Source organism: Eurosta solidaginis, chromosome 5, assembly GCF_040869045.1.
Source record: "Eurosta solidaginis isolate ZX-2024a chromosome 5, ASM4086904v1, whole genome shotgun sequence".
Taxonomy (NCBI): Eukaryota; Metazoa; Arthropoda; class Insecta; order Diptera; family Tephritidae; genus Eurosta; species Eurosta solidaginis.
Genome location: NC_090323.1, coordinates 200,429,699 through 200,443,140, shown reverse-complemented (window position 1 = coordinate 200,443,140; position 13,442 = coordinate 200,429,699). Strand labels below are relative to the sequence as shown.

The 13,442-nt window shown below is 36.6% G+C and overlaps 1 protein-coding gene across 16 annotated transcripts in view; it reads right to left on the bottom strand.

The window, feature by feature from the left end:
• Eip63E (cyclin dependent kinase Eip63E) overlaps positions 1-13,442 on the bottom strand; it is a 733,437-nt gene that overhangs the window by 115,182 nt on the left and 604,813 nt on the right. The window lies entirely within an intron of this gene.

The window sequence follows — 13,442 nt, the reverse complement described above, 5'->3', positions numbered from 1 at the left end:
TGAAAAAATTAGGCAAAAATATCAGAGATTGGGTTTTAAAATTCTTATTTTATTTCCTTATAGATTTGAGGAAACGCTAAACTTAGCCATAGCAGGAACCTTAACTTTACACGCAACCACAACCGTAACTATGATCGTCAACAAAACCGCTCCCGTTAGTCTAAACGTATTCGTAACCAAAACTTATTATCAAGGCATATGCCGCCGTGATTATGATCTGGATGTAGCCATAACCGTAGCTTGTACCAGCAGTGGTGAAGCCGTAACCATAACAGCAACTGCTACCAGAACCATTACAGTAACAGCCTTCTTTTCAGGATGCAAGAACCCAGATCTGATCATTTGTTTTGAAATTTTTATCAAAGAACGTTCTAAAGTTCAAAAACAGCCTGAAAATACAAAAATTTTCTATATTTAAAATTTTAAGCTTGACAAACAGTTTGCTGACCCAGAAGCATGGGCGTCCAGCCGACCTCTGATTGAGGAGGCCCGCATTCTAGGGACTTTAGAACGCCGTTCATAAAGACAAATACCCTAAATTCGCAGCTGTGGAAAGGGGAAGTTCTCAGGGAGACGCGCGTCACTCTAGCTCCACTTGGATCTGTATACAGTAATAGGTTTAGCTCTTACTTATGCAGTACCTAATGAATGTCCAGCTTGTAATGTGTTCCCCCATGACACCAACCATCTCTTCAAATGCAATGTGAATCCAACGCCTCTAACACGCTAATTTCTCTGGCCCAACCCTGTTGAAACTGCAAGTTTTCTCGGAGTCCCGTAAGAGGACATTGATGATATTTGGTGAGTGGTTGCACCAATTGGATGGGGCGAAGCACTGATGAAAAACAACAACAACACAGTTCTTGAGAGGTAAAAGACGACCTGTTAACCAGTACTCGTAAGGGTGTAAGAGAGTAGAAAAAGGACCTGTCCGACAGTACCCGCAGGTGTATAAAGAGGACCAGTCCAGTTACAGGTACAATTGGTCTCTCCATAGGACACGCTCAAACAAATGGGGATCACTCAAACCAATATAAAGATATCAAAACTGGCTATAGAGGCATATTTCTTCTCGACTCATCCCATATTCTCCTAAGACTATTTCGCGCTCATTTTTTCCCAGGCTAAATTATTAAAAGCTACATTTTTTTGCCCTCCATGCATTCATGCATATGCGACTAACTTTAATAAGCAAGTGTAATTTTGTTGGTGTATGTTTGTGTAACCATAACGAAGCGCCACAACACGAAAAGGATGTCACACAGAAAGGACACAGAAAGTAGCCAAGTAAATGTTGTGACGCCACACTTTATATATCCAGAGCAAATAAAAAGTTTACATATGTAGGGTATGTATGTATATAGGTAGTACCACAAAAAGTACATAGCGAATAGTATGCCAATATGGGAGCGTTTAATTAGGGCACAGCTGTGCAAAAACTTGGTCTAGGACATGAAAAAGTACGTGGCGTTGTGTATATGAGAGAAAATTTCGCTTCAAATACACACGAACATATGAAACAATCTGTGGTAATGCAAAGGCCGCACCTAACGTACACATCTCAAAAGCTTATAAAAATGGTTGCGAACGATGATGATCAAGTGAGTTTATAAACGATACAGCGGTATAGTGGGAGCCTAAAAGTATGCAAGAGGCCCTCGGCAAGCATCACCCATTCATACAACAACAAAGCATTGCGAGTCATCGCCAATGCTGTGAAATAAGTAGTACAGTGTGTACTCAAAGTTTTCGAACAAATTAATCCTACTACTTATTACAAATGGATGGCATATAATTCAGCTTAACTGTAACACAATGGCGCATTTGTCAAATTATGGCCAAAGAACATGTTGTAAACTCGCAGTCTCTAGAGAGGTGATGTTAATATTTGTCCCGAAGGCAACGTAAACCTTTTTAAACCGATCCATTTAAGTTCTATCAGCTTAACTTCTTTTCTTGTTGAAACTACTAGAAGAAGATATGAGAAGATCAAGTGATGCATCCTTTCTATACTCAACTGAGCAGAGCTCACAGAGTTTATCCATTTTGTTCGCATAACGGTACCCTGTAACGGCATAAACTAATCGAGATAGATATAGACTTCTATATATCAAAATGCTCTGGGCGAAAAAAAATTTATTTAGCCATGTCCGTCCGTCCGTCCATCTGTCCGCAAACACGATAACTTGAGTAAATTTTGAGGTATCTTAATGAAATTTGGCATGTAAGTTCCTGGGCACTAATCTCAGAGCGCTACTTAAAATAAACGAAATCGGACTATAATCACGCCCACTTTTTCGATATCTAAAATTTCGAAAAAACGAAAAAGTGCAAAAATTCATTACCAAAGACAATAAAGCGATGAAACTTGGTAGATGGGTTGACCTTATGACGCAGAATATAAAATTAATAAAATTTTAGACAATGGGCGTGGCACCGCCCACTTTTAAGAGAAGGTAATTTAAAAGTTTTGCAAGCTTAACACTACGGACTCAATCGGTCTATGTGAGGTCCTCATGGACCGGCCAGTTCAACCTAAGCTGTAATTTGGCGGCTGAGTATGTAATGTTCGGTTACACCCGAACTCAGCCTTCCTTACTTGTTCATTGATATATCCTTTTACCTCAATTAGTACGCACTGGTGGCATTTTTGGATACAGCCGGTGCCTTTCATAAATGTTTTGCGGAAGTTGGTACTTTACGATTCACAGAATGGATAAAAAGTGGCATGCCGAAGGAGGCGTTCTATTCCCGCTACTTTGGGGGTGACTGTTAACTAGCTGCAACGACTCATCGGTCCGGTTTATGATGAACCAATTCCAATTCCAATATTAATAACTATTGCATGTTCGGCAATATTTCGGTTAGGAATTCTACTGTGAACATTACCAGGCGACAAGAATGGGCTAGCGAACAACAAACTTTTAATGGTGTCATCTTCATGTTCACCGGCGTCTCCAAGTTGGATGGGAAAATGGGAGGGGCAACTTTCCCGAAATTTGCGACAAGAGATCTACCACCACTGCTCGAAATATCTCTTAATCGGAAAGTCCAGTACTTTACTACAAAACTACATCAGAAGGTCCAGCACAAAGTAACACAGGATGGTTGGGTTAGAGTGGCCACCCGTGCGAGCACCTGTGCACTTAGGCTCAAAAAAGCCCAATTATGATACCACGTAAGTCTCTCCCCTACTCAAACCAACAGGTCGATTCAGCAAATGTCAGGCATTTTTTAGGTTCCAACTTAGCCAGATCGTCAAAGAAGGGATATGCCAGAGATTTCTTCCTCTAGCGCCAAAGCGCAGGACAATCGCATAGAAAATGCTTGACTGTTTCTATTTCCTCCTCGTCTTTGCAGCTCCTGCAGTAATCAATATAGGGAGAACCCATCCGTTGTGCATGCTTTCGGATTGCTATGTGGCCGGTTATATGTCCAAACACCAGAGATATGTCCCCCTTCCAGGGCACAGGGATATTCAAGGAAGAAATAAACGACAAACTAAATCCTTACAGAGAAAATTTTGATAGATAAACCTATTGCCTATTTTAAACATCTTAAATGGTCTAATACTTTCAGTAAAGTTTATACTGTGCTGCGGCCGGTTCTTAATAATAACTTGGCATTAGTTTGATCATACCTGCAAGAAATATAAATGCATTAGGCTCTCGAATACGTGATAGTGACCTCTTGAATAAAAACCGTTCAAATACCTTCGCCTTTACATAATGACGCCAGTTGCGTTGAGTTCCTAAGAACTTTAGCTGAGATAGCGCATTCGATATTCTAGGGCTGACATTTTTTTGCATTACGGAAGGTGTTTTTAAATTAACAAAAATTTTTATTACGAGGAGCTGACTGTATATACCTGAGTAAGCTTCTGTCACTGGGTCACCCAGTAACCTGAAGAACTTTAAGGGGAAACAAATTACATACACATGCTTATGTTTTTTGTAAGTGCACAAGTTCATATTAAAAACGCTCGAAGGAGGTAATGTGGATATTTAACATAATGCATTGAGTAGCAGCGAAATACAACCGCGCATAGAAATATGAATGTATGTATGTAGGTACATGAATTGAGAGCATTAGTTTTTTACAGCGCCGGATGTGGTTGTTCATGTGACTACCAACAAGCCAACGCCTGCGTCCGGCTTCATTACAAATATTTATAGCAATTTGCCACCTTTACAATTGTACGTATTATGTTTGTAGTATAGATAGTATACTTGTATGTATTGTAGTTATAAGCACCCTGCAGGAAAATTTTAAACTAGTGACTAAAATTTCTGGTTCAGAACTAAAACTACAGTGCCAAGTATGAATACGAAATTTACGCAGGGCCTGCCTAGATTTTCCTTTTTAATATTGTGGGTATTTTAAGGAAAGCATAGTAAGGTCATTGACGGGTGGCAGATTTTTAATTTTTTTATTGAAGGTGGTGTCTAAACTATAGTACTTAAAAGCTGCTGACGTAGGGCAAATTTAACTACGAAATACCGGTATGGTACCCATACAATTTTTCTATCCCGTGAGCGTACGCATTTAATTTCTTAGACTTTCTAAGACTACTTTCAAGGTAAGTGGCTTTCGCATCGCAATACTGACTAATCGCATTGACTCTCGCATCGCAATACTGACTAAGCAACAAAAGACCAGTTAAGTTGCATTTCAGTCAGCCAATGTTGCCCGCCAATTTTTACCTGACATAAGTGAAGCACACAAAAAAGCACTGAAAAAGAGCAACAGGGTTTTTCTTTTCGCAACTAATTAGCGGCTAAAACGTGACAAAATACCAGTAAGTCGCATTTTGATCAGCGAAGCATAAATAACTTTTACGAGGATGCTTCGCTAACTTCACGTGAACTTAACGAAGCACCCAAAAAAGGCATTAAGAAAAGCGCCAGAAATATTTTCTCTTAGCACCTATTTAGCACCTAAATGCACCCAAATACCAGCTAAGTCGCATTTGAACCAGTATAATATAACTCAGTTTTTCGAGGGTACTTTGCTCACTTCACGTGATCTAAGAGAAACACCCAGAAAAAGGCATTTAGAAAAGAGCGACAAATATTTTCTCTTCGCATTAATAAGCGCATAATTTGCGGCAAAAAACTTACGAATAATTTTTTTTTACCGCGGAAGGTGCTTAGCTAGCTTCACGCACAAACGGGAATTAAGTTACTACTAAACCCAAAATTTGAGATGTACTTAGAATTTCATAATTATTTAAAAGCAAATAAGAGTTGTCTTAGATTTTTTTCTCAACCAAGAGAGTAATACCGATAAAAGACCTAGAATTAGGAAATAGCTTTGAACTTCTCAAAATTAAATCCAATCGACTTCATGCGAATAATACGACGTTTTCACAGAACACAAGCTCCGTGGTTTCCAGCTTTTGGATGATTGAAGCGCGTCTTTCGATACCTCTCCCTTTACTTTTTTATCAAATTTTAGCAGCCAAACGAAACAGCTAAACATGGACTGTGGGTTTAGCGGAAACTTAGCCTAAAATGCATGAAATACTGTGTACAGATTATTACTACAGGGTATTACCAAATCGTACGTGGCGTATGAAGTACATATATAAGTAAGTCAATTCATAGCTAGGCGAGAACCGACAATGCACCCCTTTATTTGTACTTTTTGTTATTTTATTTTTTTACATTTTTTTGCAATTTTTTTTTGACTGTGCTAATTACTTTTTAAATTATGTGCTTTAATGCACATAACTGGTTGATTAGTATGTAATCCATATGGATTCCTTCCCCCTTAAGCTATTTACGTACATTTGGGCGTTGAAAAAAGTTGGGCCATTAGTTCAAGGCGTTGAATATTAAATTTTTGTTGAATATGGGCATACATATATTTATACACACATACATTCATACATATTTACCTACTACACATACATATAATAAAGTTTTCTCTTCTTGGAATATAGCAAAGTTTTTGTTAGGTCGTACCGTGATTATGTTTTGGGTTAGTTGTTTATTTGAGATTTACTTTATGCCTAACCCCACAAATCAAGGTTGGTTGCAGGATTGCTTTGCTTATTTTGACAGCATCTCAGGAGTAGTTTTATGCACGTGTGCCATTTCGTGGTTATGTATGTAGTACTTGTGCGTTTCTGAGCTATCGGGCTCACGCACGATATAGTTTGGCTGAATAAAAATTAAGTAACTTTAGAGTTAACGATGGATAAACTTGATTGAGGTCAATAGTCATTTCTAAAGTGTGAAATGATTAGGGAAGTTTTTTGATGAGAACAGAGTCGAAAATCCACGATTTCTTAATTATGGCAAATTTTTTATGATAATCGTATACAACAGTCGATAATATACACTGCGCTAGGGGATTTTTTGGTTAGGGGTTTTCCTATGGCCTTATATTCGATATAATCGACGGGGGAATGGGATTATTTTAGGGTCACAAATGATCACGCTTCTATAGCAAGTTTTTATCTCTTCAAATGGTTTGAAATGGTAAATTTTGCTCTAGCAAGTCGTTTGTAGACACTAATTGTATCTGTTAATGCCTGAACAGGCACAGTCGGATGAGTTCTCTATAAACAACCACAGGTGCTGTCGGACGGATGCTCTTATTGTTGTTGTTGTAACGATAAAAACACTCACCGAATGTTTTGCAGAGTGGTATCGATGTTAATGGTCCTCTGCCGGATATATATTCGCTGAGTTTCGGTAACAAGCACCATCCTCTACCTACTCCTCTTTGTTCAATTACGGGTATTGTCGGAGAAGCCGTTTACCGCCTTTTTTTTCCTATGAAGACACTAATTGCAATTATCTATGCCTGAACTGGCTATGTCGCCCAGATGCTAATTGTACCCGTACGATCACTGGCAGACAGGTATGACTTTTTCGCAACACGGGTATGGTTGAACAGGTCTTTAAACAATTTTCCAATTTTATAATTTTTTTATTTTGACAAAATATCTTTTATTTTTTTGTTGTGTGTTAGTGCTGTAGAAAAAATTTGTATGGAACTCCTCATTTATATTAAATATTTTTTTTAATTCCATTAAATTTTTAATTGCAGTTTTGTTTATTATTGCTTGAGATCGGTTACACAAATTTAAGACCCATAAAACACTGGCGGTTATGGATGAGCTTCAATCGGATAAAAATAAGAAAATAACATAACCATAATCCCAATTCACCAACAAAAAACTAGCAACAATATTTCAATATCCAATCAAATGCAGACATTTTGACAAGTCTATAATTTGCAAACTTTTTATTAGATGTAATATATTTGTAAACTGTATCATATCATCACTCTATAAATTTATCTGGGTATATATTGTTAAATTGCATTTACAGCATTTACAAAACTAATAAAATATGCATACCAAGCAATTGCAACAGATAGCAACCGAAAAAACATTGTTGTAACAATGATAAATAAATTTGCAAACAATCATAAATCAATGTCACACATTTCAGAAGCAGATGAGTTCAAGTTTTAAAAATACTAAAAAGAGATGGAATAAAAAAAAAAACGACAAAAAAAAATATAAAATAAAACAAGTAAGAACGGGACTGTCTTCGGCTGTGCCGAAGACTTCATACCTTTCATGAATGGGCCTGCAAATAATAATCTTATCCCGTTCGTAATCTCCAAATAATCGGATGTATAAGATAAGAAATATATAGTGAACAGATGTACATACCTAAACGATTTTTAAGATAAATATAAAATAAAAAATGGCAAAAAACCTCATATCTGAACGATCGGTTGTATGGGATATATATTATATATAGCTCCGATCGAAATGATTTTTACAGGAAATCTTCTATGATATATTAGAATATATATCATCAAGTTTCACGTTTTTATATTGGAAACTAAGAGAGAAATGGCCAAAAATCTGTCTATCTGAACGATCGGTTGTATAGGATAGGTATATAATATATACATATAGCTCCGATCAAAGTGATTTTTTCAGGATATCTTCTATGATATATTAGAATATATATCACCGAGTTTAACGTGTTTATATTGAAAATTAAGGGAGAAATTGCCAAAAATCTTTCTATCTGAACGATCGGTTGTATGGGATATATACTATATATAGCTCCGATCAAAGTGATTTTTTCAGAAAATCTTCTATGATATATTAAAATATATATCACCAAGTTTCACGCTTGTACTTTCTAAATTAAGGGAGAAATGGTCAAAAATCTTTCTATCTGAACGATCCTTTGTATGGGATATAAATATATATATAGCTCAGATCAAAGTGATTTTTTCAGGAAATCTTCTATGATATATTAGAATAAATATCACCAAGTTTAACGTTGAATTAAGGGAGAAATTGCCAAAAATCTTTCTATCTGAACGATCGGTTGTATGGGATATATACTATATATAGCTCCGATCAAGGTGATTTTTTAGAAAATCTTCTATGATATATTAAAATATATATCACCAAGTTTCACGCTTATACTTTCTAAATTAAGGGAGAAATGGTCAAAAATCTTTCTATTTGAACGATCCTTTGTATGGGATATAAATATATATATAGCTCCGATCAAAGTGATTTTTTCAGGATATTTTCTATAATATATTAGAATATATATCACGGAGTTTAACGTTTATACTTTCTAAATTGCGGCAGGAATGGCCAAAATCGTCTTATCTGGACGATCGGTTGTATGGGAGATATATGTTATAGTGGTCCGATCCTACCGGATCCGATAAATGTCTAATATAATACAAAAATACATCCTTGTGCCGAATTTCATTGAGATATCTCAAAATTTGAAAGACTAGTTTGCGTTCAAACAGACAGAAGGACGGACGGACAGACGGACATGGCTATATCAACTCAGTTCGTTGCCCTGATCAATTCGGTATACTTAATGGTGAGTCTATCTTCAATATTTCTTAACGTTACAAACATCGGACCAAAGTTAATATACCATTTCATGTTCATGAGAGGTATAAAAAGTTTGAAATATAATGTTTGAGCGACTCTCGTGGTCGCCAACAGCCAACCCTTTTATTTTAAGAACATTGGATTTATAAACAATTTTTAATTATTACACGCTTCAATATGTATTATTGCATATGTTCTATTGAATTTAAACCTATTTTGAATTTAAACGTATATTTATGAATTATTATACGTCGAAATATGTACTTCAATACATATTTTATACTTTTATATTATATTTGAACTACTCATGAATTACTTAGAATACGTATAACCATTATACGTAACACTCATGTTAAACTCGGATTAGCACTTATGGAATTGTAAATGAATGCTTGAACATATTTCGCCCCTGTGGCAGCCCCAACCATTGGTTTACAAAACATATAAAATTGCGTGAAAACGTCAACATTCCTTGCTTGTTTATGCGATACAGAACAATGGCCGTCATTGTAAATATTACGAAAATATGCATATTTGCAAGCATCGCTACATACAGCAGCGCACTCGAAAATAGTAGTGGCAATTGTTATTAAAGTTCTTTTTTTTATTTTTGATAATTTAAGAAAAAAGTTTCATGAATTTCATAACTGAAATTATGCAAACTCGTATCAAAAAAGTATTCAAAAAAACATTCCAAAATTCGAGAAAGTTTTGCGAAAATTTCGAACTTATTATTTAGAATTATCTGAATTTTTTCGTGCATGTAGTTTTGTAGCACAATCAATTTTAGTATAACAAAGTATAGGTTATATGTCTCTCAAAAGTCGCAAGGATGTTTGTCAATTTATTATTCGAATGGTGTTCTAGACATTCTGCCAAATAAAATTGTTGTGGGTTCGAATCGAGGTCTAGGCCTAACAATAATTATTTTATCATTATTATTGTTATGATATTGAAAAAATTATTAAATTAGAACAAAAAAGTTGTTGTCTTAAGAAATTTTCGATAACTCTGCGCCTTCTATTAAAGTTCGAATGTTCTGTATATAAAATGATCGTTATTTTTTTACAGTACTATTATGTATTTGCGTAGGTACTTCCTTTTTTTAAATCAAACTGGTTGACCATCACTTGGACTGCTCCGCTTTTATAGCACTCAGTTGTTGTCTGTGCTCTTTATTACTGTGTACATGTGTGTGTAGCTGTCTCATTTGCTTACGTTGCTGTTGTTGCTCTACAACATTTATTAACTAGCGGCATAGTGATGTATTGGAATTGCTAATATTCGCCACACTGCCCTCTATCTAAGTCTGATCATCCAGATATGAGAAACTTCCAGAGTGAAACGCTGTCAGCCTGTTCAAATGAACCACCTCCATTTCATTCCGTGACTTTCCAATGATTTGTATGCGTTAAACGACATCGTTTATCCATTCTAAAACTTTTTACGGGTTTTACCAGTTACACTGAAATTTCGGGGACAAACCTTTCTTACGTTGTGAGTTGTATAACAGCACTTAATCATTTTCCATAGATCCTACAGAATTTATTGCCTTATCGTACCTCGCTTTCAACTTGTCTATCATAATCCTGGTGCATTGTCTCACAAGACCATTCATTTCTTTCACTTATTCCTCCAAGACACCAATTCTGACATTTCTTCCGAATCAGAATTTTCCCATTCAATAACTGACTTCAAGTCAGCTGGCAGTGGGATGTCATTGCAGTAAATTGCCTTCGCGGAAGTCTGACACATTGTCTCATGTACTGCCATCAAGAATAAAAGTACTTAGGTGTGTGTCTTAATCCTTATGGAATTTATCTACTACTTTGCTTGGGTGCTCTTCTAAGGTTCTTTCCACCATACCATCGGACTGTGGATAATTTAAAAAGTTGGAAAACGCCGACCACAAATTTGAAGGTTCTGTTGAGAGGGTCTAGGAACACAATGTTTTTTTTTTGTATTTCTGTACATGCCATAAGATTGTTTTGTTTTTTTCACTATTTTGGTATTGAGATGGTCTATAATTCCGTCAAATGTCCTTCCGGGCTCTGCTGTCGCTTTCACCGCTTTCTTTTTCATAGCTTGGTGATGCGAGAAGCAAAGACAAAGTATGCGAAAACGACTTCAGAACTTAAAAGGACATTAGGTGAAAGCATATAGCTCCCAAGGCCGAGATAATGACAAATCTGTATTCAAAATTGGATGTCAAATTACAAAGTTTTATGAAAAAAATAGTTTCGGCAGTATACAGAAGGATCGAGAAAAAAGAAATTTGTTCCTCTCAAGCTTCAAATTTAGGGCGGTCTTTCGGAACTTTTTTTTCCACCCAATCTAATATATGTATGTATATCTAAATATGCTTGTATGTAATGCGGCAGTTACTCACAAACGTACGTACCAAAAACGTGTCAGCTGACAAGACCTATCTTATGAGTGTGCAATGTAAACGAAAACTCACCGACGTGCAACGCCCGTACGTACGTAGCCCGGAACGTAGAAATCAAAACAATTTTGATTTTTTCCGTAAGAACGTGTCAGCTGATCGCTCTCTCACTAGACAGAGTTGCCTAGTAAACTTTTGTGCGCTAATTTTTGACCGTTTGCAGTTTTATGCAAAAACACCTAATTAAAGTTTGAAAAATTGTGAAAATAATTCGAAATAATTATGTAAAAGTGCAGATTATAAATATGTAATCTATTTATATTTACTTAATATTAATTCCAGCCTTTTACAACATCAAAAATTAAATTGAAAAAGTTGATGTTTCCATAAGCATGCATGCAAAATGGTCAATGGGAACAGTGCTTTGCTGTAAGCAGTACACACACAAATATGTTATGTACATGTACACAGACGCACTCATTGATTCCTACGGTCTTGAGAGTTCGGTCAAACGTGTTTCGTACGACAAACGTCCGTACGTACGGCACACGTCGGTGGGTAATTGCCGCTTAAGTTAGTACAACGTCAATTAGTAGCACATTGCACCGAACGAAGTGCTGTACAAATATAAAAATTAAATATTTATCAGCAGCAATTTTCGCATAGAAGAAAATAAGCAAAAGCAGCAAATGAAATTCCTGCTTCAAAAATGGCGGACTAATTTTGCAATACTGTTACAATACACAATGGGAGGGTGAGATGCAGGGAAAGATGCTTACATTAAAGCCTCAAGCTTGCGGGCACAACTACGTTCTTCCAGCAAAGGTCAAACGCGGCAATATTTTTCCGAAAATGAAAAGCTATGAATTTTTTTAAAAAATTGGGCCAAAATTTCAGTTTTATGTGTGCTGATTTGGAGCTTTACTGCCAATGAATTTAAGGCAAACAAATTTCTTTAAAAGAAATTTTTTTGCCTTAAATTCATCCGCCATAAAGCTCCAAATCAACACATATAGAATAGCTATGAAATTTAACAGTCAAAGATTCAGACCAGAAATCTTATCTCAACCCGAATTCAATGTTTTAGGCGTAACAATTACGTTTGGGGGTCACCATCCAGCAGTTACCGATCGATCGAAACCTCAACAATAGTTGATTACCTCAAGAAGTAGCGTGGGAATGAAAGCAGCTATCGTTCCCTGTGGCCGTTGCCTTACACGTTATCATTGATTACTTTATAGAATTGGCTAATCAAAGAATCAGATTTAAATTTTTCAAAAGTAAAACTGTGCTCTTCGAGGTCTTGCGAAATCCATAAAACCACAGCTTTGTGCTATGAAACCGTAACAGCAACATCGATTACAAATTCACAGATTACTCAACCAATGCGACTATCGCTGCAGCCTAAAGCCTAAAAGAAAAGTCCGGAACTAGGGGCGTCGGTGCTGACTAATCAATGAAAAACTAAGACAGAGGGAATATTCCTACACCAAATCTACGTAAAGTGCTGCTCAGCCCAAAGTAGATCTTATCTGAAAATTCCTGCTTCTGAAACCCGCTTCAAAAACCTTTTATATTAACTGTGTCCGTATTCTGGATGGTGGTGAAGAGATAGAGACGAATGGAATAAAGGAATTTTTAGGAAGAGAAAACTGAGATCAACAGAAAAGAGGAGATTAGGAGTAAAAACAGGGGAGAGAAAGGAGGAGTAAATAAAATGTAAGGCGCGATAACCTCCGAAGAGATTTTAGACCGAGCTTCTCTTGTATTAACAGGGCGAAGCACTGAAAAGCTTTTCATGGCAGAAATACACTCGGAGTGCTTGCCAAACACTGCCGAGTGGCGACCCCGCTTAGAAAGATTTGGTTCTAATTGAAAAAACTTGTTTCTCAAATTTTGATGTTGTTTCGCCCGGGGTGTGAACCCAGGATCTTCGATGTGGTAGGCGGAGCACGCTACCATCACACCACGGCGGCCGCCAAAGGAGGAGTAGAATAGGTGAATTTAGGGGCCAATATCAATTGATAGTGTCCGGATACCGGTGAAATCGGTGGACAGGCGACGGAACACGGGTAAACAGTGTTAACGAACACATTACACTTGCTGATGTAATCGGTGACTGGGTTTACAGTTTGTTCTTAGTGTTCTATCGCC